This window comes from Dasypus novemcinctus, chromosome 21, assembly GCF_030445035.2.
Source record: "Dasypus novemcinctus isolate mDasNov1 chromosome 21, mDasNov1.1.hap2, whole genome shotgun sequence".
NCBI classification, from domain to species: Eukaryota; Metazoa; Chordata; class Mammalia; order Cingulata; family Dasypodidae; genus Dasypus; species Dasypus novemcinctus.
The window spans coordinates 651765-676969 of record NC_080693.1 but is presented as its reverse complement, the minus strand read 5'-3'; the positions used below and the strand labels follow the sequence as shown (position 1 = coordinate 676969).

General features: G+C 41.1%; 1 pseudogene; it reads left to right on the top strand.

The window, feature by feature from the left end:
• The window catches only part of LOC131274883 (olfactory receptor 4C5-like), a 61104-nt pseudogene extending 38022 nt beyond the window's left edge, over positions 1-23082 (top strand).
• The last annotated feature ends 2123 nt before the right edge of the window (positions 23083-25205 follow it).

Sequence of the window (25205 nt, the reverse complement as noted above, 5' to 3'; positions counted from 1 at the left end):
AAATCCTCACAGGGCCCACTTGATGGAATAGAGGAGAGTATGGGCCATGATGTGAACCAATGTATATGAGGTGCAGAGGTGCCCAAAGATGTACTTACCAAATCCAATGGATGTGTCATGATGATGGGAACGAGTGTTGTTGGGGGGGGGAGAGGGGGGGTGGGGGGGGTGGGGTTGAATGGGACCTCACATATATATTTTTAATGTAATATTATTACAAAGTCAATAAAAAATAAAATTAAAAAAAAAAAAAAAAGATTGGACTTTACTATACCTGAGAATTGAATACAACTGTCTTTAGGCCTAAATAGTTTCCTACAAATTTATCATTAAATTTAAACACTTTTTTTGGCACCCAAACCTATATTGATTGAATTAAACATTTGAAAGATAACCTTTGAAATTCATACATATAAATTAAATATCCATTTGTTATTGGGTAAAGCTCTAGTAACAAATTATCTCTAAAATGTTTTTATTGTTTTATTAATACTGTGAGTCAGTTTTATTATGTCACATTTAAATTAGGTCAATATGTTGGAAGAGTTTAAATATCTGAGACAAATATTTTTGTATTGTTGGAAGAACCATTTTTTTTCTAAATGGGTAGGTATTTTGCAATGCTTGTATATATCTGTGTCTGTTTTTGCACATTTGTTTATAATTGCATATTTGCCTAGGTGTTCATTCAAGCAGTTGTTTCCAGCATCCCAAGAATGAGATTTTAAGGCTGGAAATAAATAAAAAACAGGACTGTCATGATTTTGTATGTGATATTATAGAAAGAAAATAAAATTTGTGTGCAAAAGATAATATTGGACTGGACAACCAATATCCTAGTTGAAATTTATGAGATTGAATAGCCCCCAATATAGAAATTTTGTTGAAAATTCATGGTTTTAGTCACAACTGCTGAAGTCTGAGTGGACTTATTATCATGAATGATGCAGAGTACCTGAAATATATGGGATTGCGAAAATGAGAGAAAGGCATTCAGGCAGGACTCACTCTAAAATTAATGCTGATGTATTTCACCACCAAAGAAAGTGTTATTTTTATTTTAATCTGCCTGAAGTCCAGAATAAATAATTTTATCTTCTCATAGCCAAGGATGTATATTAAGTTCTTCCAGGTACAACCACAGAGTAACCATTTTCATAATTCTCATGTAGAAGATATTTGCAAAACCTTTTTTTTAATCAAAAAACAGTCTAGGGAAATAGATATGGCTCGACCATTTGGACTCCTGTCTACCATATAGGAGGTCCAGGCTTCAATGCCCAGGGCCTCCTGGTGAGGGCAAGCTGGCCCACACAGAGTGCCAGCCTTCACAGAGAGCTGGCATGGCAAGGTGTCATAACAAGAGACACAGAGGAGAGAAAATAAGATGCAGCAGAACAGGGAGCTGTATGAGAATACAAGCAGACACAGTAGAACACACAGTGAATGGACACAGCAGACAACAGGGGGAACAGAGGGATTGGGGGAAATAAATAATCTAAAAAATAAAAAAAGTCTACACAGCACCACAACATCCAAACTAGGTTCTACTGGATGAATGTGTGCCTTTGCTGATAAAAACAAAAACTGCAGAGAGTTGATGATGATATCTAGCTTGATTTTTTTATATGCTATCTTTTGTATCTCTCCTAATAATAATGTTTTATTTAAGTCTCTTTAACAAGCCCTGGTAAGTTAATTGTCATTCATAATGTCATATGATCAGAAAGTGGAAGAATTGGGAATCATATCCAATTTCATTCCTTTTAGGTATAATTAATCTAGCATGCTAATTTAGCCCATTCATGTAGAGGATGTCCCTCTTCAGAAGTTGAATCTTCTCCTTAGACTTCCATTCCATCCTGCAACCAAAAAGAGATGACAAAATCAAAGTTGCCTAGATCATACTTAGGCAGGTTTCCAGCAGAAGTATCCAGAGATATTTGCTTCTCTCCACCCTCTTTCCTCTTAAGCTACTGAACATTGGATCTTTCTGAGTAGTAAAGCTTGCCTTTCCTGGTGATAGAAAGTTCCTAAAAAATCTCAGACCTGGTCTGAATCAGCACTTCCTCTCCCATCCAGTGGGGACACATTACAGTACCCGTTTTTGATGAAATACAAAAACATTCTGAATAAAGCTCAGGATTAGAAATCAGACCATGCTGGAATTAAATCTGAACACTACTAATGCTTAGTTTTTGCCCATGGCCAAATTTGGTTTGATACAAAATGGAAATAATAAGAACTTCATCATGGGGATTATATTAGAATCAGATCAGATACCACAGTTTAAAAACTGGCTTATAAATAAAAGTGCTCATTACATATTAAGTCTAATGATAGTCATGTTTCCTTTATCCCTTTCATTTTTTTCCAGGAATCTCAACTTCACTGTTAAATATTTTATAGGGAAGATCAAAGACTCCTATATATTTTGAAAGATTTCAGAATTATAATTACTTATGAGTAATTAGTCAACACTTCTAAACTTAGCCTTTCTTTTCTCCTAATTTCAGCATTTGCCTACAATCCTACCATCCACAGGAGAAATGCAGACAAGCTACACATATGAGTTGAGAACTTTTCTGCCAGGACCAAGGCACTGCTACACCATGAGCTCTCTATTCTATGCAGAAGATGACAACAGACAATGAAGGGATGATTCTCTGCCAGACACTATTCTTCTACACATTGCCCATATGATCTGTAAGCCCACAACAGCCCTATGAGATAGGTTCCATCTCACCCCCTTTTTATAGTTGTGAAAAATGAGGCATAAAGAAGCTATGAGCCTTTCCCAAAGTTACATAGTCTTAAGTAGAAGACCAGCCCTGAGGGTGCAGTTTCATGAACTCTAAAGAATTTTCTCTTTAAGTGTGTGAGAATGTTAATATTGGAGAGCAGGTTCTCTAGCCTGCATGTGTGTATCCTCAGGGCATCAACAGTAGAATAACAGTTTTTAATGGCCTAGGTGTTTTTATACTTTATTTTCTTTAAACTTACCTATGACCCTGGGAGACAGGTAATAGGATAATTTTAAATACTCTGATAAACTCTTGTATCCATTCTCTTATGACTAAATTAAGTTATGCCTTATTTCTCAGATTCTATGTTGACTTCCAGACTGCAGGCATAAGATACTGCTATCCCAACTCTGTAGCTGTAGCCAGACACCGTTCGTCACAGATGCCACAGCCACAAGAAAGAATAGGATACACTTGTTTGGCTGCCAGCTTGGATGAAGCTGCTAATTGTAACGCTCTGAGAACAAAAAGTTCAGAGCATCCCTAACTCTTCCTTGTGCTAGAGCAATATTCTTTAAATATTTACCTTTAATCGCATACAAAAGTGTTAATGAGGATACTCTGGGGATTATCAAGCCTGCAATATCACCTAAACATAGTGAGCCACAGATTTCAGATGCTCTTTGTTTATAAATTGCCAGCCCATTTACATCCAGATTCTGAGGGAACACAGGAGCTACCACCAGTCTATCATAGGCTATATATAATGTAAAGAATGAAAAGAGCTGACCTCAGAGACCTGCTACTCCAGGACAACTTTCATTTGTTGCTAAGTTCATGGTACTTGTAATTCACAACTATTCTGCATTAACATTGTTTGCTATTTTCAGGTCTTTAAATCATGTTATAGCAAAGATCAAGAGACTTTCTTAGTATACTTTATCTGATCTCCAAGAAAGCATGATGGGCAGAAGCAGCAGGGAGGTTTGGGAAGAGGTGTCTTTCAATGGTTAGGTTTCTCCCCATCAATTATTTGAAGCCTAAAGATTGTGAAATTCTGTCTCAAGAAATTCTTATCTAAGCTGGGATATGTGTGGCCCACATTGACTGGTTGATGGGAGCCTATAGAACAAAAATAAGCACACAAACTAAGATTTACTTAGGAAGTCCTCCCTTGGATTCATTTTCAAGTCTCTAATTGAAGTAAAGAAACACTGCACAAGGTGAAAATGGCTGAACTTGCAAAGCAGTAGTTAGTAATGGGTCAGGAATTGCTATTTCCACAGAAATTGTCCCCTACGAGTATGGGTTAAACTTATTACTTCTTCCCCAAATGCATTTAGAGAGATAGGTAAAATCAGTGACTTCTTAATTAGTATTTTTGTCTCCAGGTGAATTTAGAGTTCAACCTACAAGTAATTTATATTTAAGCATTTATTTCTGCTGTCATAGTTTGTTTTGTAAAAAATAATGACTTGCATACCCATTCTATTTAGAATAGCATTCACTTGAAATATTATGGACCCAAATATGAGATAAGCAAATAAAAATTTCTTTTATTAAATTATCTTGATGAATATAAAAGGAAAATATTCTCAAGAAAAATCTATTTTTAAAATTTATAGAAGAAGGAAGTAACCATCTTCCTTATCCCGTAATTAGATAAGCACTATTGGTCTTTTGTGTATGTTCTTTAGATCTGTTCTATGTATACGTGTCTTTTTAGACTCATTTTTTAGATATCATTTTAGATAGCATTATATATTCTGCCTTTTCCACTCAGTATGATATTTAAAGATTTTTCCACATTATTAATCTTCTTACAAATCACTTTAATGTCCACCTGATACTTCCTAACCATACATCACAATGCATTTAACTGTACCCTTCTATGTAGACCTTTTGGTTGTCTTACTTTTTCCCTGTTATTTAAAAAAAACATGGAATGCAACCTGTATGCCTAGTTTTACTGTATTTTTTTGTCTAGTGTAGATTCTAAGAGTAAGAAGTATTGAAAATTTTGTACCAATACATACTCAACAGTATTGGATAATATAGGGCTCATTAATGTTTGCCAATTTGCTGATTAAAAATTCACTATTTTTAAAGTGCATATATTGATGACATGTAAAATAAAGGATTTTTTAAATGCCTAATTTTTTTCTGAGGATTACCTTGTCATTAATTTTTACCCTATCTTTATAAAGTCCTTTTATTATTTTTAAAGCAATTTCTGTTATAATAACGGTTGTCTGTGACACTTGTTGCAACTATTGTTCCAGTATGATTCATGACTTCATGTAGTTGAATCTATCATTTTTGTCCTTTTACATAATTTTCTTTTGCTTAACTCCAATGATATTCTACTCCATTGAAAGATTAAATTCCTATTAATCACTACTTATTTTTGTTTTGTTCTAACTTGTGGTTTAATAAAGGCACATCATTCCCTTTTTTATTTTATTTGAATTTTCAAACTGGCATGAGTAGAAAACTTTGTTTTGACAAATGCTTATTTTAAGAAAGTTTTATTGCCTCCACTGAACTATACCTAATATTCTTTTAAATACTTTTAAAATTATGGTCTTTTGAGGATTGGTTGATACGTGCTTCTCTTTGAGCTTGTCTGATTTTTCAGTATTTTATAAACTGATATTCTTTTGAAATGATTTATAATCCAATATTTTTGTCTTTTGTACTGATTTCTGCTTCAGATGATTTTCTTAATTGGCTGCTTTTCTAACTTCTTGAGTTGATTACTTTGTTCATTTATTTTCATTATTTTCATTTGTTTGCTTAATTCATATTATACAAATACTTCAAGGATAAAAATACTGACATATGGTTTCTCCTTTTTGTTTTCACCAGTTATTTGGAAGCATGTGGAATGTTATACTTTTTAGCTTTAAGTTACAAATTTTAACATAGGTTAAAATATACTTCAATTCTTCTGTCCTTTGCTCTTTTTCCTTTATTACCTATATATTAAAAAGTTGAGTTCAGTAAGACTAAGTGTAATACACAGCATCACATTGCTCCTAATAGTGAAAATGGAATACAAAAATATTCTAAATATTCTGTTACAAAGACCACATATGTCCAATAAATCTTGGTGCTTTTTATTGCCTAAGAAGTGCCTGTTTGCTTTTTTAAAAAGATCTAGAGAATGTTTCATAAATTCCTTAAATTGGCTTTTTATTTGCAAAATTTCTGATATCAACATATGACAGAAATGTCCCAAACAGTGAATTCCAGAGTATTAAATAAATGTGCATTGCATCATGCTGCCTGTTTTACCCTCTTTTTTATATCCTTCTTCCAGAGGTGGTCGATAAAGAATCTATGATTTTCTTATTCAATTTTGAGTCAATGTAGCATAAGCTCACAAATCCTATCAGGATATATCCTGCTGCAGATTCAAATATTCACCAGTTAAGTGGATTTGGAAATATGACAAAATCATCCTTGATTTCAGATTAAACTCACCTGATGTTTTATAGGCACCCTGAAACAAGTTAAAAATATCAAGTAAAACAAACTCAGCAACTTAGCCTTAGCAGCATGAGTGACAATAGAAGAGATATAGAAGAGACTCTCATGAATTTGTTCTAATTCTTAAAAATCTATTTTTCATTCTTTCCTTATTAGAGAAGATGTGGATTTACAGAACAATCATGTATAAAATACAGTATTCTCATATGCCACCCTATTATTAACCCTTACATTGGTGTGCAACAGTTGCAACAATAGATGATAGCATCTAATGTGTGATAGCACATTTTTCTAATTGTACTGTGAATTATAGCCCATGATTTAAGTTAGTGTTCACTGTCTAGTCTTGTTCCAGGGATTTTTCTAGTTGATTTTATTCAGTGGGACAGGCCCTTTTTCATTCCTGTTTTCCATGGGAGAATATATTATGGCAATGACTGGAAGACCCTTCAGTCATACATTATTTCAGAAGAGTGCCTGGAATGTCAACAGTCATAAAACTGTGTGTGTGTTTGTGTGTACAATTGACCTATGTATTCAATATGTGACTCAAAATTTACCCAACATTAAGTTTAGAATTTATCTGCTCAGCATTTCCATCGATCATACAGAAAACATTTTATCTGACATATATTATTCTTGTGGTCAGAATTTATCTAATGCCTTTGCAATCCTTGTGCCCTTTGCAGATAAATCAATTATCCAAATGCAAACCTTGGTTCATGGATCAGTGAACAATGTGACAGAATTCATCCTGCTGGGTCTGACACAGAACCCAGATGTGCAGAAACTCTTGTTTGTTGTGTTTACACTCATCTACTTTCTCACTCTTGGGGGCAACCTACTCATTGTAGTGACCATCGCCACCAGCCCAGCACTCAACACCCCCATGTATTTTTTTCTGTCATTTTTGTCCTTCATAGATAGTACTTTTTCTTCTATCACAGTCCCCAAAATGATATTTGACTTACATGCTGAAAACTATCTCCTTCAATGGGTGCATGACTCAGCTCTTTTTGGAGCATTTAATTGGTGGAGTTGAGCTCATTCTCCTCACAGTGATGGCCTATGACCGCTACCTGGCTATCTGCAGGCCCCTGCACTACATGATCACAATGAACCGGCGAGTGTGTGTTCTCTTAGTGGCTGTGTCCTGGGCTGGGGGATTTCTTCATGCCCTGATTCAAATCCTTTTTATGCCGTGGTTATCCTTCTGTGGCCCCAATGTCATTGACCATTTCTTCTGTGATTTTTACCCTGTGCTAAAACTTTCCTGCACTGATACTCACATCCTAGGACTCTTTGTTGCTGCTAACACTGGGTTCATGTGTGCGCTCATTTTTTCTATTCTTATTACCTCCTATGTCCTCATCCTTTGCACACTGAGAACTCACAGCTCTGAAGGACGGTGGAAAGCGCTCTCTACCTGCACCTCACATATTACCGTGGTCATCTTACTCTTTGTGCCCTGTATATTTATATACCTTCAGCCTACAGGCACCTTTCCCATTGATAAAGCAGTGGCTGTATTTTATACTCTTATAACACCCATGTTAAACCCTTTAATCTACACACTCAGAAACGCAGAGGTGAAAAATGCAATGAGGAAGCTCTGGAGTCAAACAGTGAGGTTTTTGTTCTTTTACCAGTAATTTGGAAGTGTGTAAATGAATTAGATAAAATCTGTTCATATTTTAAGAGCAATCCTGTTTAAAGCAAAATAAATAGACTTGTATTCAGAATATATTGGTTAAGTACATATTATACCCTTGTTATCTGAAATCTTTAATGGTTCCTCTTTCATAAATGGTGACTCTAGTCCAATCCAATTAGGAAGTTAATAGTATATACAAATTAATAATCAATGGGATTTGGTTAATTTAAATGAAATTTTCATAATGTTTAGAAAATATATGGCATTATATATTCTATACAAAAATTATCCATAAATCTTCAGGTAAAACTTATGTACCTAATAGCCCAAGCACCTTAAATTAAAAAAAAAAAATTATTCTTAGAATTTTGTTAAAAATGCCTGGTTTTAATCCTAAATTCTGACACCAGTTTAGTCAAAATTTTTGTTGGAAATAAGGAATATCCAGTAATTAGTGGGTTTGGAGAAAAGGGGATAATCGTTAAGGCAGGAGTCCTCCCATAATTCATGCTGTTGCTTTGCACAAGCCACAAAGCACCAATTATAGAGTAACCCAGGCTCTGCTCAGACAAATTATTTTCTCTGCCTAAAGCCAAGAAGGGATATTAACTTATTTCAGGTATAGCCATAAAACATCCTTGCACATGATATTTTCAGGTAAAATACATATGTAGGGCAATTTTTCTGTCAAAGAAATCCCCCAAAAGTCACCTTCAAAGTAGCTTTTATTGAGTAGATTACAGGCTTTGCTAATAGGATTAAAAATAGAGAGTTTATGATATCTGAATAATCAAGGAAGAAAGTCTGCACATTCAAATTTGAATAGAGAATTTCAGACGAATAAAATAGGTAGTCATTTGAGATGAGGCCACTTAAAATTCTAAGAGAATGAGTCCGGATAAAAAAAGGGGATCCAGATTGCCCAAGGCAGATGTCCTAACTGTGATGGAACATTTCTATGTTTGTTAGGACTGAATTAACACAAAAAATTACTTTTCAGCCATTCCTATATCTCTTGCTTTGTATATGTTAAATGCATACTAATATGCAACAGTTAGCAAACAATTCATTCTGAATTGAAGGACCTTTTTTCTCAATTGTGACCAAAACATTCACTCATTATCATATATACATATACTCCAACCCCTTATCCAGATTTTCAGCCCCCTTTTGTTTAAGAAGGACCATGTGCCTAGTTTGCAGATATGATTGTGCATCACATAGAGGATGAAACCTACAAGGGCCAGTCTGCTTTGATGCAGCTTCTATTTTCCCTTCTGCAGTGCGGGAGTGCGAGCCACCGTTGCTAAGCCGGCGCGGCAGCAGGCGTGTGCACAGCCTGAAGCCGCAGTTCAGGGTGGCTGGAACGGGCGACCACGCCCTCAGCCTGCTACGGGGCGAAGTGCCCTCAGCCTACCCGGGCAAGATACATCTATAACGGGCGCCTCCTGCTATCTCCCGCCTAGCCTAACATCTGGTCGGCTCTCACTTCCCCTTTCCCCTCCCAAACTCCACCTTCCAATCTGCCTAGAGCTGCCCAGCTAATAATCCTTGCCCTTACAAGGCGAAGTCATCAATCCTAGCCTATCACCCTTCGCCCCGCCCCCCAGAACTGCTCTCAGCCCCGCCTCCCTAAATACAGTATATATGCCTTGTACTTCCCCAATAAAATCAGACTTGTGCCATCAGCCTGTCTCCGCGATTTCTTCCCAGATCTCACGTGCCCTCCATACCTCGGAGCCACCGAGAGGAGTCGCAGAGGCCTCCAGCGGCTCCTCTCCACCCGCCGGCACTGCAGCAAGCTTAGAAGAAATGCAATGCAATGGGAAGGCTATACAGAGGAAGCTACCTGGACAACTGAATAACTACACAGCTGACAAATGCTGTACATGACTCCCAAATCCTCAGTGGATTTTGCCTGTACAGAAAATAGAATTACATATATTAAGCCATGGAGATTTCAGCATTCATTTTATTACCAAATCAAAACACACATTATCCTGGCTTAGGAGGCAAGGTGGTGTCAGTTTTAATGGGCACTTAGCACCTCTCTTGTGAAACACCACTGAGAAGGGGCAAGACCCTGCCTGGGTGAGCTGTTTTGAGAACCCATAGAATAGGAGGCTTCAGGGCATTGATATGGAGGGAACAGGACAAAGAGATAAAAAGCCCAAGGGAAAACCATGAGTTTCTTGTCTTGGTGGCTGGAAGCAGTAGGCAGCTAAGCCCCACCCTCAAGGCAGAAAGCTGCTGGGAATCCCCGGCTCCTGGGGCTGGAGTGTGAGGTAGCATTCTCTGGGAGTAAGGAGGTTCTGATGATGGGTGGAGAGGGGTTTCCTTTCCGTGGGTTTGGTTACCTGGACACCCTTTGAACAGCATACTGCTGGCAAGAGGTGGCCCAGGGAAGAGGGAAGTGGTGGATGTTCTCAGGCGGCCTCATTTACCTAGCCAACCTGGGAGAGAGGGACTTGGGCTTGGAGTGTTGTAGAGAAATCGGGTGTGCACTGTATTGAAGGCCAGGACATGAGAACTCCGAGAAGGAAGTTGGTTTATTTTGACCAGACTCGGGGGACTCTTGTCCTAATAAAAACCAAGCCCAGAATAGGCCTTTTTCAGACCCTTTTATACAGAGGAAATAGGATTAGGGAGACAAACAGTGCTTGTATGCAAACAGCCTTTTGGTTAGTTACTTCAGTGTTTTATCTGAGTATCAGATAGGTTATTTCCTCCAGGTAAGTTTGATTTAACACATATTCTCTACATTCCAAGCCAGCTTGGATTTAGCATATCTTCCACATACCGTCTGGATGCAACCTTGAATACACATTCACTCTTACATTCTTTCTGAACATTCAAAGACTGTAGGGCCTATATTACTTATTTGGACTTTTAGGGACTAGGTACACTTGGAAACAATTTTTAACTTATGCACAGGCTATATCAGGAGAGGGGGGAGTCAGACAATTGACTGGTCTGGTGCTGACATCTATCAAAATTCCAACTCCCCTAAGGAAGGCAGGCAGTAGGAAGCACTTAATACCTTCTAATGGCCTATTTAGAGTCCCCAGGAAAGAGGGGGAGGTCTGGAAGAGGGTTGAGAGTCATTTCTCTGTGGTGAGTTCAGATACAAGGGTCCCATCTGAATTTCTGAAGGGAACTCCTGACCAGGAGAAATGAGGGGGAATCTGATCACACAGACTATTGTGTCTTGCTGCCCTGGGAGAGAAAGCACTAAGAGTAGAAAGGAGCAGAGATAGGCCCCTAATCAGCAGGAATCTACCCAACTGCAAAGATCAAACCTGCCCTAGGGAAAGTGACTGGATAGCTCTCTAGCTAACTAGAGACCAATGAGAACTTTAACTCAGTGGAGGAGTCTCTGCTTTGACTCTCTGAGGACCCTGGCTTAATTCCTAGCTTTCCTTAGAATAGTGATCTGCTGGGTTATCAAACACCAGCTGATACTTTAGGACAGGGAACACATAGACAGTATTTTTGTATTAGCATCTCTTGGGTTTCTTACTTTTCTGAAAAGTGTTCCTTTTTAAAATGTAAATTAGTTTACTCACTGAAAACATATTCAAAACTTGCAGAGGGCAGGCTGCAGGGTAATTGATTGATGAACACCGGCAGCCTGAGAAGCTCCTGAGGGGCCTAAGAGGGAAGGTTGTTTTTCCTAAGATTTTATTTGATTGCTTGCTTGAGCATTTGTTGTTCTTTCTTTTGCCTTTCTTCTCCTCCCTTTTTTAAAAATTAGGTGCTACTGTCTTGTTCTTGTTTACTGTGTTTCTCCTTCCTATTTCCCCGTTTTTAATATACCAATTTTGTCTACCTACATTATTTCTTTTCCTTCAGCTTCCTATCTTTTGCTTTCTGTTTTTGTTCTTACATTCCACCTCTCTTTGTTTAGTATTCAATTTTTCTTATTTTTATTTCTATCTCCTCTATTCTCTGTTTATTTTCTTTTTTTAACTTTTTTCTATTGTCATTTCTCTTTCCCTCTCTTCTCATCATTCTGGCCTTTTAAATCATTCTAGATATTTTTCTCTATTCACTTTTTCATTTCATTGTTTGAACCCCACTTATTTATTCTTATTCCTCTGCACTTCTTACATGACTTAACTATTCATTCTTCTAGGTCTTATGCAGTTCCGTTTCTACCTTTTACTATCATTACTGCTATTATCCTTTCTCTCTTCTTAAATCTTTCCCTTTCTCTGGCCCTAATCTTTTTCTTCAAGAGAACACAAACAAAAGCAGGGAAATAGAATAAGTGGAACAAAGTGTCAAAGAGAAAACTTACCACACTCACAGAAACAGCAACTAAATAAAACCTCAGAGTAAAGAATGAAATTAATCAACTGAATAAACCAATGAAGATAAAGAGATGCCTAAACACCAACAAAAATTATAAATCATATTAAGAAACAGGAAGACATGACCCAGTCCAATGAACAAACTAAAAACCAGAAGGAGATGCAGAACATGAAACAACTAATCAGAGCTGTCCAAACAAATATGAACCAACTTAATGAAGTGAAGGAAGAGATTAAGGATATTAAGAAGACACTGGAAGGACATACTGAAGAAACTGTAAAAATACATAAAAAGACAGCAGATATGATGGTGATGAAAGCAAAATGCAAGAAATCAAAAATATACTGGTGGCACATAACAGTAGATTTGAAGAGGCACAGGAAAGAATTAGCAATGTGAAAGGCAGTACATCTGAAATCAAACTGTAGAAGAAATAGACACAACAAAAAGAAACACAGATTCCCTGCTGACAACAACAGAAGTGGACAAAGAAGAAGATGCAGCAAATGGACACAGAGAGCAGACAATGGAGGGGGGAGCAGGGAAGGGGACGGCAAGAGAAATAAAAATAAATCTTAAAAAAAAATAAAAAGAAAAAATGAAGGGCTTAGGGATCTGAAAGACAACACAAAATGCTTAGACATATGCATTATAGACATTCCAGAGGGAGAAGAGAAGGGAAAGAAGAAGGAATGTTGGTAGAAATAATAGCTGTAAAGTTCCCAGCACTATTGAGGGAGATGGATGTATATGTCCAGGAAGTGCAGCACACTCCAAACAGTATAAATCCCAACAGGCCTACTCCAAGATATATACTTATCAAATTGTCCAACACTTAAGACAAAGGGAGAATACAGAAGCAGCAAGAGAAAAGAGAGCCATCACATACAAGAGAAGCTCAATAAGACTGAGTGATGACTTCTCATCTGAAACCATGGACACAAGAAAGCAGTGGTATGACATAAACAGCTGTTAAAAGAAAAAACTCCAGCCTAGAATTCTCTATCCAGAAAAACTAGTATTCAAAAATGATGGAGAATTCAAAATATTCACAGAAAACAGAAATTAAGAGAGTATGCCAATGAGAAACTTGTCCTTCAAGAAATACTAAAGGCAGAGTTGCAGGTTGAAAGGATAAAACAGGAGAGAGAGACTTTGAGGAGAGTGTAAGAAAAAATTTTAGAAGAGAGAGAAAAATAAAAACAACATATGACATACAAAAACCCAAAGAAAATATGGCTAATGTAATTCCTTGACAGTAACAACACAGAATGTTAATGGATTAAATTCACCAGTGAAGAGATACAGATTGGCAGAATGGATAAGGAAATATGACCCATCTATATGCTGTCTACAAAAAATCCACTTTAGCACCAGGGATTAAAGAAGGCTGAAAGGAAATGGGTGGAAAACAATTTTATAAGCAAACAACAAACAACAACAAAGGACAGAAATAACTATACTAATATCAGATAAAATAGACTTTAAATGCAAAACTATTTTAAGAGACAAAGACAGACACTATATATTAATTAAAGGGGTAATCTTTCAAGAAGAAAGAACAATCATAAACATTTATGCACCTAACCAGGTTCCCTCAAAATACATGAGGCAAACATGAAAAACTAAGTGGAGAAATAGATGCCTCTACATTTACATTGGGGGGTTTTAATACACCATTATCACCATTAGACAAAACATTCCAACAGAGAAACAATAAAGAAACAAAGATTTTGAATGATACATAAGAAGATCTGGACCTAATAGACATATACACAACACTACACCCAAATACAGTGGTATACACTTTGTTCTCGAGGGTATATGGGTCCTTCTCCAAGATAGGCCATGTGCAGGACCACAGAATGACTCTCAGTGAATTCAGAAGGATTGAAATTATACAAAGTAATTTCTCTCACCACGATGGAATGGAGGTGAAAATCAGTTAAGGACCAGAGAACCAGATTAGGCACAAAGACATGGAAGTTAAGCAACACACTCTTAGACAACAGTGTGTCAAGGAGGAATTATGAAAGAAAACAGTAACTACCTTGAAATGAGTGAAAATGACAACACAACATATCAAAATCTATGGGATGCAGCAAAAGCTGTACTGAGAGAGAAATTCATAGCCATGAAGGCTTATATCAAAAAAGAAGAAAGTGCTAAAATCAAAGACCTAACTGTATACCTGGAGGAATTAGAAAAAGAAGAACAAACTACAAAGGGAGTAGAAATAAGGAAATAACTAGAGCAGAACTAAATGAAATAGAAAATAAAAAAGCTGGTTTTTTGAGAATATCAATAAAATTGACAAACCCTTAAGTAGACTTAGAAAGAAATAAGAGAGAAGTTGCAAATACACAAAATAAGAAACAAGGAAGGGAATAGCATCACTAACCCCACAGAAATTAAGAATATCATGAGAAGATATTTTGAAAAATTATATGGTAATAAGAAGGATCATTTAGAGATAGTGAACAAATTCCTAGAAACACAAAAGCAACCTACATTGATGAAAGAAGAAACTGATGAACTAAACAGACCAATCACAACAAACATGATTGAATTAGTCATCAAAAACCTCCCAACTAAGAAGAGCCCAGGACCAGATGGCTTCACAGGTGAGTTCTACCAAACATTCCAGAAAGAACTAATACCAATCCTCCTTAAACTCTTCCAAAAAATATAAGTAAGGAGAACATTGCCTAACTCATTTTATGAAGATAATACCAAAGCCAAAGAAGACACCATAAGAAAGGAAAATTACAGACCAATCTCTCTAATGAACTTAGATGTTAAATTCCTCAACAAAATACTTGCTAATTATATTCAACAGAACATCAAATAAATTCTACAACATGACCAGAGACAAGACAGACCGTTTGGCATTTCAAGCAGGCTGAGACTGACTACAGAGAAGTAGGGTTGGCACAAGGCTGGGAGGGCCAGGTGAGAAGAGGTCATGGAAGCATCTGTTCCCCTCACAGCAGGGAAGGGCAGGGAATGATGAACCTGACATTGAAGGACAAATATGACATGACCTCATTGATATGAATTAAATAAATCAAACAGAATCAGAGTCTGGAAGATAGATTTATAGGAAAAAGAAAGGAGAAGAAGGTTATGAGCCAATGTCCATATTGGTGAAAACTATATAAGTTGGAAGTGAGTAGTTGCACAGGGAGAGAACATGACAGGGGTTATATTAGTCAGCCAAAGGGGTGCTGATGCAAAATACCAGAAATTGGTTGGTTTTTATAAAGGGTATTTATTTGGGATAGGAGATTACAGATACCAGGCCATAAAGCATAAGTTACTTTCTTCACCAAAGTCTATTTGAAGCAAGATGGCTGCAGAAGTCTGTGCGGGTTCAGACTTCCTGGGTTCCTACATTCCTGGGGCTTGCTTTTCTCTGGGTTCAAGGTTCCTTTCTTCCTGGGGCTGGCTTCTCTTTCCTCTGTATGCTGACTTCCCAGGGCTCCAGATTAAGTCTTCACCATCAACCTCCAATATCAAAACTCCAGCATCAGAAACCCTCAACTCTGTTCTTTGCCATGCCTTTTATCTGCCTTTTGTATAAGGTGTGAGATGGCTAGGAGTGAGGACTCAACACCGTAATCAAAACTCAATCATGCCCAGGAATAGATTAGATTACAAGCATAATCCACTATTTCTTTTTGGAATTCATTAATTATATCAAATGACTACAGGGGTGTATGATAATATTGGGTTGGGTGGTGCAAGTTTAATGTGGGGGTAGGATTGAGAGGGTGGGTTGGAGGATTCATGGAACAGGGGTAGGGTTAGGGGAGGGAGCAGGTGAACACTGGGTGTTGGTGGGCATATGGTTGAAATTACAATATTACAACAGCTCTTTGGCACTATGACAAAGAACGGTTACTGGTTTAGGGTGTTGGGTGGGGGCATTCTGTACAGGGTGCACCTGGGGCAGTCTTCTAGAGAATGGGCAAGTGATCATTTTGTCATAAGGTTTTATATCAGTGGGTGGAGACCCACATAATGAGTGAGAAGGAGTTGGACTCCCATCATGGAGTGGCCCAATATGTTCTCAAACAGAGGGATGAGTGTCTCTCAAGAACATAGGTGGTTCCCAATAGGGGAGGACAGACCAGTGAGTGCATCAAGCCCTCACTGTTGTTACAAGTAACTATGAATCTTGCCTCTCTAGGAGTGAAGCCTGGTAGTCACTGTGGGCCCTGAAAGGAGAGGGAGGAAGGAATAGAGCAGATGGAAGAGGAGGTATCTAGGGGCAATGGAAAAGTTCTGTATGATCTTGCAATGATGGATACAAGCCATGGTTGATTTCATCAGAAATTTATAAAAGTGTATGGTGTAGAGTGTTCACCATAATATAAAACTTTGACCAGGATTAGTGGCTGTGCTTCAATATTTGTACCTCAGTTGGAACAAATGTACCATCCCCATATAAAAAGCTTATTGATATGGGAAGGCAGAAAGGTGGGAGGATGTTTGGTATACAGGAGAACCTTGTGTTCGTTATGTGTCATTATTAACCTAAAACTTCTTTGAAGACAAAATGAAAAAAGTGAGACACTGTGGAAGAAATGGAAGAAAATATCACTTGACATACAGGACAACAGATATTACAGTGATGAATGGCAAAACATCCAAAAAAGATTTTTAAATATTTTTCATTTTTTTAGATCTTAATTTTTAAATTTTATATGTTTTAATTTTTCTAACTTATTATGTGTTTATTTCTTATTTTTAAATCTATCATTATTATTTTATTTTCCTATTAATCATATTTGGTGATATTCTTGATTTCATTTTTGAGGAAGTTTCAGACCACAGAAGGGTTACAATTGTGACAGGGGAGGATCATTGGTGTGGAGTGTCATGGGGGATACACGGGAGGAAGTTCACATGGTCATATGTATAGGTACATAAATGTTTCAAGTGTTCATGAAACATTGTCTCAGTGGGTGGAGAATCACACAATAACTGAAAGAATATTGAATTCCCATACTGGGGAGCTCTGCCGAATTCTCTAATGGAACAACAATCCCCCAAGTGCAGGACAATGACTAGTGAAGGATGGTCAATTGATGGGCCCTTGATAATGACAACAATGCTATGAGCCTCTGCTCTTGAAACTGCAACTTAGCCTAGTGCTGTTGGGTGCCTATGAGTTACCTTCTGAGAACCTCCATGTTGCTTAAATGTGGCTTCTATCTAAGCCAAACTCAGCATGTAAATGCATTTCTTTCCCCCCAGGATTGGACATGACTCCTGGGGATGAGACTCCCTGGATTACTACCAAACACTGGCTGGTGATGCAACTAGAAAAAGTCTTGAACAAAAAGGGTGAAAGATAAACAAAAATAAGTTTATATGGCTGAGACTTCAAAGTGAGTCAGGAGGTCATTTCAGAGGTAATGCTTATGCATATCTCAGCAGGATCTCAGAGACTCCCAAAGTAGATACTACCCCAAATAGTGGGACTCCTGAGTGCTATGGAGACACCGAGGTCCTATAGTCAGGGTAGATAGCTCTGGAGTTTGGTGCCTGGCCAAGTGGGCTCTTTGGAGTTTGTGCTCCTGAGTGTGACAACATTAGACTCAGTTGTGACTTCTCTACACATGCCCCTTCTATCCCTTCTATTCAAATCTATAGTTGGTGCTGGAGTTAGGAGGTGTACATCCAAGAGACTTGGGGCTTTGAGTTGTTAATTTGCCAGCTGGGCCCTGAGCCTCAGCAGAGTTGTAACACCTACTCTCCAGTTCATTGGAGGTGAGAATGGCCACCCACCATACCAAGGAATTCAGAGAGTTACAACTATAAGCAAGAGTGTCCCATCCATCAGCCATATGGGATTGAGGTTCCCTCTCAATTACAGTGGGCATCATCATTCCAGAATCCTCAGGATTGGGGAATAAAATATGTACTAGAGTGGACTTAATGATATTCTACAATAGACTTACTGTGATTCTAGCAATGGAAGAAATTATATCATTAATATGGAGACAGTGGCCACTGGAGGTGCTGAAGGCAGGGAGATGGAAAAAGAGTTGTAATATGGGGTATTTTTAGAACTTGGAATTGTCCTGAATGATATTTTAATGACAGATATACGCCATTATATATCCTGCCATAACCTACAGAATGGAGTGGGAGGGAGTGTAAACTACAATGTAAACTATAATCCATTCTTAGTGGCAATGCTCCAAATGGGTTCATCAATTGCAATGCATGTACCACACTAATGAAAGAAGTTGTTAATGTGAGGGATGGTGGGAGGTGTGGGTAGTGGGGCATATGGGAATCCCTTATATATTTTAACATTTTGTGTAATCTAAGTACCCTTACTAATGCTCTGACTAACTTCATCATTAGAAAGATTGATGTGTTAAGAAGAGGACTCATCAGCATTACTTTTGCAATTATCTGGGATCTCAAATAATGTAAAATGGATAAATAGCCATCCTTCCAAATCAAATCAAATTAAGCCTCTTTCTGCTTCAGTGTAACAAATTCACAAACCAAAGTATATAAACGATGAATTTCTACACCTCATTTGCTCCCTTTACCTAAGATTTAAGGCAATACAGGAAAAAGTTATGCAATCATACACTACACAGTGCCAGCAACAATTATGAATTCCAGTATTCGCTAGCTTTTCAATGCTAGCAAATACTTTTCAACCCTGGCGGGAGGAGATTTCCAAGTTTGCAACACTGTAGATGAAATCCAAAAGAGCCCAGAATTAAGGAGCAGCAGCAGGAGATGGTAAGTGTGTCTGAGGCTGGGAGGGCCAGGGAGGAGTGGCCTCAAGGTCAGCATGGGGCCCTCCTCAAGCCCATCCCTCTGGACCCCTACACCTGGAAAGCCACCCTTCAATGACTCTGGAACCTTTAAGGCCATGAGCTGTGGGATTCCTTGGGGACTAGTTGCAGCCAGTTAGAGCAGCAGTCTGGAAGAGCCAATACAGGGTGGATTGGGGGGGAGAATTAAACTTGGTGACTTTAGAAAAGTCAGTGCTGGGAGGTGACTGCAAAGGAGTTTGGAGTCCTTGGAGTCTGGAAGGAAGCTTAAGGAGTGAAAGTTAAGTGTTGCTCACTGTCCAGGGAAGGTTGTGTGGTCCTAAGAGTCTGAGATGGAGGAGTTTTCAGGGCATGGTCTGGGGGCACCTCAGAGCCTGTGTTCATCCAGACCCTACCCAATGCCACATGGTGTCATCAAGGGCATTGTCCCATGCCTGGGGATTTTCTCACTCAATTTTTGTTGGTGGACAATGCAATGCAGGAGTATCTAGAATTAAGTGAGCCTGGGGGTGGGGTCAGTGTGGGAAAGGGACCCTGAGGCTTGGGAAGAGAATCCATTCCCTGAGCCCTGAGTTCTCACCAGTGGGCACAAAGGATCTCCTGAAATCTCACAGCCTCCCTGGAAGCTGGGGTACCATAGCCTTCTTGCAGATGAGTAAAAGTAGACTGGTCCAAGGGCCCATCTCTCCATTGTTATCAGAGGCTGGGGCAGGAAGTTCTCTCTGTCTCCACCTCTGGTCCCCACACCTGGAGCCCAGAGTCTGCCTGGTTCCATCCCTGGTTTGGACTGTCTTATTCATGTTGAACCCTGCATTAATGCATTGTGACAGGGGCTCAAGGGCAATGGGCAGGGCAATAGATGGGGGTCCCTTCGTGATGGATGGAAACTCTGTCTTCCAGGGAGGGGTTGCCAATTTTGACAAAAAGAGGAAGGTGATCAGCTGTGGCCATCACTGCTGGGGTGGGGTTGGGGTGGGGTGTGGGATGGCTCCCAGGTTGCATGAGGCTTCCTCTTAGTTTGATGGGGAGAGTTTGAGGAGAAAAGCCAGGGCCAAAGTCTCCTTCTGGAGGGTGGGGAATGTACTTGGGATGAAGGACAACTTCATGGAGGATCAGCTGTGTGAACCCAGCTCTGAGGGCAGGTAGAGACTGGAAGGGAGTGGAGAGATCAGGGAACCCACAGGAACAAAACAGTCACTGGCCCCCATCCCACCCAGCAAGCCCACCCAGGCCTAGGCAGGGACTATTCCTTCCCTCTGACCCTAGGAATACCAGATGATCACTGAGCTCCAGCAGCCCCAGGCAGTCTGCTGCTATGACTCCCTTATGCCCAATGAGCAATTTGGGGCCTGGTTTGGAGACATGGAGGAGCTCAGCAAGAAAGATAGGTGAGGCCAAGACAGCATCAGGCCACAGTAGCTATGGGATCACCATTGAGGATCCTGAGGACAGCTGGGGTACCCAAATGCCACCTGCTGGGCAGAAACTAGGAGGGAGACCTGAGGTGTGACTCCTGGGACCCTACAGCTGCCAATCTGTCACACAGCTACCACCTGTCTTGTGAGCTGGAGCCCCCATCCCAGTTGGCCTGTAAGAACTTTAAGGACAAACACCACCTGGAAGGCATCAAGCCTTGGAGGGAAGAGTGAGTTCCCCATCCAGGGTGGGCAAGTGTGGCAGGTGCAGGGTTTATGGAAGCTTCAGACTAAGTATGGGCTTGGGGAGGTTGACAGTTCAGCCCTGGGATCTCAACTCCACTCCCAACCAAGCCTGTGACTGGGGTGAGTTGCCCCATCCCTAGGCTTCTTTCCTTTTCTGTGAAATGAGGTGACGCTGCATGATCTTTAAGTGAATCAGAGCCTACTGGCTACTATTAATGGAATGACCACTTAGGGTACAGTGGTAGCAGGGGAGAAGTTTGATTGCATTCCAGGGGAGCCCCCAAGTTAAGCCAACCTATCCATCCAGCTGCCAGGCTGCCAATGCTGAGTCCAGTGGTAGCAGCAACCCCTACTCCAATGTCCAGCTCCAGTGTGGCCCTGACTTCAGCAGTGGGGATGCAGATGACTCGCTTCACACACACGAGGCTGGCTCCTCCAAGCTCTAAGGTGAAAATCCACCTGGACAATGTCCCAGAGTCCTAAGATGGCCATGAAATGAAGATGAGTGCTCACCTCTTCTCATGTCAGCCCTTGTCCTCACCCTTCCTCCCCTGTGCCTGCTTGGTCTTCTCTGGGTCCACAAAGAGGTCAAGAATTGTTGACTCCTACAGAATTTCTAGACCCTTCTAGATATTCTAGAACCACCCTAGAGTACCCAAAGGCTCCAGGCTTCTGCTGGTCTTGCTGTCATCCACAGTTGGGGCAATTGACTTCTGAATCTATGCATAACTTCTCTATTGTCACATCAGCATCCAGAAGGATATCCTCTTTCTCCCACACCCCCATCAAACCCTGGGCCAGATGGTTCATCTCCAGGGACTGAAACTCACTGCCACACTATAAGTGGCATGTGATTGACTACTGCATTGTCCATGTCAGCCTGGAGGGGGACAATGCCAGCAGTACAAGAGCATCATGGTGAGCTGGATGTACTGTTGTACCCTGGAGCTCATCACTGGCTCAGGCAGTAGACACATAAGAAATGACATGCTCCCTCTTTGCCATCCTGGAGCAAACTTCCCAGTGGTGGAGATGGACAGACAGCCTCCTCAAGAGACAGGAAGAGTATGAGTTTGATGGCTCATCAAACACCTCATCAGGGCTCAGATGGTGGACTTTGGGGCTGAGCCAGTCATGTTGAGGAAGACCTGGTAAAGGCTCTCTAAGGCAGCCTTAAAGAGGAGGAGGGAGAGGACAGCCTGCCAGGCCCAAGGGGGACATGTGCTTGGCTGGCCTGAGGAACAGCCTGGAAGCCAGGGTGAAGGAGCACAGATCAAGGGGAAGAGTTGAGGTCAGAGAGGTGCTGGGAGCTGGGTCACATCAGGCCCTGTGAACTGCTGGATGGAGCTTTCTCATGTGGGGGGATGGGAGTCACTGAAGGGTCAGAGCAGAACAGGGACAGCAGGTAATGTTTGGCTTCAAATGGAGGTTGGATTTGTTTGTGGAGACACAGGCCAGTGAGGGGCTGATGCCATGGCCCAGAAGGGATTATGGGGCCTGCCCCAGGATGGTGGCCATCAAGGTGTAAGCAGGAGCCAGGTCCTGGATAGGATGTGCAGATGGAGCCACCCCAGCACCCACTGCACAAAGGCTGGTTGAGCTGTGATGCTCCACACCCACCCTGACCTGCACTTCTCTTGTGGCAAGGAGCAGATGTGGTTTTACTAAGCTGTCATTTGTTTGACTCTTGACCTAAGTCCTGCCTGTAGTTGGGCCCTCATGGTCAAGGTAACTGTGCCTGGACCTTGCTGACCATATCTGCATCCTGGAGCCTGGGACAGTCCTGGTGTGCCATAGGTTGTCATCCAGCCCCTCCTTCTCTCTGACATCTGGACTTTGATTAGATGTTGTGCTCTTGCCTGGAGTGTCTTGGAGGGTCAGGATTGTGGCAGGGTCACTCCCTGAAGGCAAACCATCTCCTGTGATTGTGAGGCTGGAGGAAACAGAATGAGGCCCAGATTTCACTCCTCAGTCCCCACCCTCTGCTGCATGGTCACCATTTGTCCCCACAGTCCTGGGAGTCCCTAACAGTTGTGCAGACTGAGGACCAGACCCAGGGGACAAGGTTCAGCCTAGAGGGCAGGGGTTTGGGCCCACACTGGGAAACATCCTCAAGATGAAGATGAAGTTTCATGTAGGAGATGGGGTTAGGAATGATTGGAAAGAACCTCCTCATTCCATGGAGGTCTCCCAAGAAGTGCAAGAGAAGACAATGAGGACCCTATAGACCTAGCCCTGAACAGAAGGTCTTTACCAGCTGCAGGTGGGGGAGCTGGCCCCAGGACCTATGCCCTGAGGGCCTGTCCCTTGATCCATCACAGGTGTCCAACCAGGAAATAGCTCCAGCTGTGGTCTGCAAGGCCATGGAAGAACACAACCTGGATGGGGACAAGCCAGAGATCTACTAGCTGGTGCAAATCATTTCAGAGAATCAAAGTAACTCAGGGGATGAGTTGGAGAGGGCAGTGGTGGAAGAAGTGGACCTGAGCACCATGTCACCAGCCTGAAGGTCCTAGGCCTTCTGGCCCCAGGGTACCTGACAGCAGGGTGGGTAGGCACTCTGTCCACATACCAGGCTGCCCAGAGCAGCCCTCAATGCCCACAGCCTCTTCTCCCTACCTGCTCCTTTTCCCTTGTGTACCCATCCCTAGACATGACCCAGGCATTGGGAAACCAAGTTTAAAGCTAGCAACATGAGGTACACAGAGAAAAGGCTTTTCATCTTGGATCATGAGAAAGATGGCCTAGCAGAGGGGCTCAACTTGACAGGTATCCTATGGACAGGAGAGAGTGACTGCACCTCCAAAAGCACCAGGCCTGATGCACACAAGCACCAAACAAGCTACAGGCCATGCCTTTATGATAGGGAAACTGGACCAAATCTCCTTGATTCCCTTTGGAGGCTCTAAGGAGCTGCCTCATTATTCTAGAAAGAGAGAAAGAGAAAGATCCAGAAGAAGAGCACAGACCCAGAGCCAGGTGTCCAGGGCTCTGACCCTTAGATAGGTTTCTCAAGCACCTGGGCCAGCTTCTCATTCCCAAAGGGGAGAGAAAATTAACCAACATATGCACCCATGGTATGTCTGTGCACAATAAAGTTAACTGGATTCTTGTCAGTGAGCTGATCCCCTCTCCCAGACACTAGTCCAGGCAAATTAAAATGCCTCCCACCATTCCTAGAAGTTAGTTCCAAATCCTCTCTTGTCTTTTGAATGGGAAATGGGAGCTATGAGGGTGAAATAGGGCAGAAGGACCCGTCCTAAAGAACAGGAAGACCAAGGAGTGGAGAGGTTGAGAAAGGAGATGAGTAGCCACACCTCTGAGGCTGGAGCAGGAATTCAGCCCAGTGATTCTGTCCAGCTGGCTCTGGGCAAGGAAGACAGGAGGAAGATGGGATCAGTGTAAAAACTTGCTGGGTGTCAGTACTGCACGGTCATGGAGGCCTCCAGGAACCCTGCTTGGGAGGCCTGAGCAGGGCTGCCCTTCACTGGGCCCCAGTGATCTTGTCCTGGGTAGTGCTGGATTTGGGGGCTGTGCACTGTGTTCCAGAAATCCAATTTCAGCTCTAAGATCCTGAGTAGTGAAGGCATCAGGGGGTGTGATAAGTGGGGAAATTGATGACCTCTTATCAGCTCCATTCTGAGGTTGGCAGGAATGAGTCAGAGTCACTTTTAAAACAAGTGCCCCTCATTTTCAACTGTGCCTCTGCAGAGCCTTTCCTTCAGGTAGGGGTCATTCAGGTCCTCAGCAGAGGCCTGCTCTCATGGGGGCACAAAGGGTTGAGGTGTCCTGTGGTCCCTCAGAGCACAGCTGACCACCCCTCTGCCCCACTCCCCAGTGCTGTAGATCCCAGACAGTGCAAAAGTGTATTACATTATGCATCCCTCACCCAAGTATCAATTAATGCTTATGCAGCAGTCCTCACCCATGGACACCAAGCTCAAGAAGACAGCTATCTCAGCCTTTCTGCAGAAGAAGCCAAAGGGACCAAGTTCTGAAAGGGGAAATTCTAACTGACCCCTGGTGCCCTCCAGCCTCAGGGTCCCCCTGCCCAGGTCTGCCTGGCCAAGCAGTTTTGCTGACCCCCACCACAGTGGGCCAGGCCAGACAGGCACCTCCCTCCCCATGAGCCAGTCTGGGCTATTTACTATTGTAAATAGTAAATGTTAGACGTGAATATTTTATTATTAAAATCTTGTTTCAACTACAGCCTCGGAGTTGATGACTGGTTCTTTCATTTACAGTGTTAATTGAAATGAAGTGCAGCCTGTCACATTGCTCATTCAAATAAGAAATTATGCAGTCACCAGTTTATTTTAGAAAGGAGAAGTCAAAAGAGCCAGCCCCCCTTCCTTACTGAAGCAAACACAGAAATCCCCTTTCACAGAGGAAATGTGCATTTCCGTATCAATACACCTAGAAGGAGCAGAGACCACCCATGGGGACTATTGGTTTTTTTTGTTTTTTTTTGTTTTTTGTTTTTTGTTTTTTTTTTATTGACTTTGTAATAATATTACATTAAAAATATATA